This window comes from Quercus robur, chromosome 6, assembly GCF_932294415.1.
Source record: "Quercus robur chromosome 6, dhQueRobu3.1, whole genome shotgun sequence".
Lineage (NCBI taxonomy): Eukaryota > Viridiplantae > Streptophyta > Magnoliopsida > Fagales > Fagaceae > Quercus > Quercus robur.
Window position 1 is genome coordinate 21,804,284 of NC_065539.1, and position 2,377 is coordinate 21,806,660.

Below are 2,377 nucleotides of genomic sequence, written 5' to 3' on the forward strand. Positions count from 1 at the left end.
TTCAATAATAAACTATTAGGTAGTGTAACATTTTTTAGAATTACGTCAAGTGTAACTTGAACCCAAACCTATATTTCTTAATTCGATGTGAATTTTAACAAATCTACCGTTAGATTACATTATCTTTATATATTTTTCATACTTACAAAATTTCAAAGGTGATCAAAGATTAATAGTCATGTCAATAATCAATTGTCTAGATTCAAGTTCTAGTAGTTTAAAATAATGCATAAAATATGAGTTCTAGATCAAATGGTAAATTACATCTGATTGGAATGAATATTGGCATGCATGTTAAGAACATATAGAACATGTAAACGAACGGTTGGATTTTCAAAATATGAACTTAATAATAAGTTATTGGGTAATGTAACAATTTTTAGAGTTACAACACGTGTAACTTGAACCCAGCTCTATATTTTTTAATTCGATGTGAATTTTGACAAATCTACCATAAGATTACATTATCTTCATATATTTTTCATGCTTATAAAATTTCTAGGTGATCAAATATTAATTGTCATGTCATCAATCAATTGTTTAAATTTAAGTTTTTGTAATTTAAAATAATGCATAAAAGATAAGTTTATAAATCAAATGGTAAATTACATCCGATTGGCATGAACATTGGCATGCATGTTAGGAACATATAGAGCGTGTAACCCAATAGTTGGATTTTCAAAATATGAATTCAATAATAAGTTATTGGATGATGTAACATTTTTTAGAGTTACGTTAGGTGTAATTTGAACCCAAACTTATATTTCTTAATTCGATGTGAATTTTGAAAAATCTATCGTTAGATTACATTATCTTAGTATATTTTACATGCTTACAAAATTTTAAGGTGATCGAAGATCAATAGTCATGTCATCAATCAATTTTCTAGATTCAAGTTTTAGTAGTTTAAAATAATGCATAAAATATGAGTTTATAGATCAAATGGTAAATTACATCCGATTGGCATGAAAATTTGGCATGCATGTTAGGACCATAAAGAAAATGTAATCCAACGGTTGAATTTTCAAAATATGAATTTAATAATAAGTTATTGAATGATGTAACATTTTTTAGAATTACATCAGGTGTAACTTGAATCCAACCCTATATTTCTTAATTTGATGTAAATTTTGACAAATTTACAGTTAGATTACATTATCTTCGTATATTTTTCATACTTACAAAATTTCATGGTGATCAAATATTAATAGTGATGTCATCAATCTATTGTCTAGATTCAAGTTTTAGTAGTTTAAAATAATGCATAAAGATGAGTTTATAGATCAAATGGTAAATTACATCCAATTGGCATGAAAATTAGCATGCATGTTAAGAACTTATAAAACATGTAATCCAATGATTGGATTTTCAAAATATGAATTTAATAATAAGTTATTGGGTGGTGTAGCATTTTTTTAGAATTATGTTAGGTGTAACTTGAACTCAAACCTATATTTCTTAATTCGATATGAATTTTGACAAATCTACCGTTAGATTACATTATCTTCGTATATTTGTTTTGCTTATAAAATTTCAAAGGTGATCAAAGATTAATAGTCATGTCAACAATCAATTGTCTAGATTCAAGTTTTAGTAGTTTAAAATAATACATAAAAGATGAGTTCATAGATTAAATAGTAAATTACATCCGATTGGAATGAAAATTGACATGCATGTTAAGAACATATAGAACATGTAATCGAATGGTTGGATTTTCAAAATATGAATTCAATAATAAGTTATTGGGTAATGTAACAATTTTTAGAGTTACAACACGTGTAACTTGAACCCAGCTCTGTATTTCTTAATTCGATGTGAATTTTGACAAATTTACCATTAGATTACATTATCTTCATATATTTTTCATGCTTATAAAATTTCAAAGTGATCAAGTATTAATTGTCATGTCATCAATCAATGGTTTAAATTTAAGTTTTTGTAATTTAAAATAATGCATAAAAGATAAGTTTATAAATCAAATGGTAAATTACATCCAATTGACATGAAAATTGGCATGCATATTAGGAACATATAGAGCATGTAATCCAGTGGTTGGATTTTCAAAATATGAATTCAATAATAAGTTATTAGATGGTATAACATTTTTTAGAATTACGTTAGGTATAACTTGAACCCAAACTTATATTTCTTAATTCGATGTGAATTTTGAAAAATCTATTGTTAGATTACATTATATTAGTATATTTTTCATACTTACAAAATTTCAAGGTGATCAAAGATCAATAGTGATGTCATCAATCTATTGTCTAGATTCAAGTTTTAGTAGTTTAAAATAATGCATAAAAGATGAGTTCATAGATCAAATGGTAAATTACATCCGATTGGCATGAAAATTGGCATGCATGTTAAGAACTTA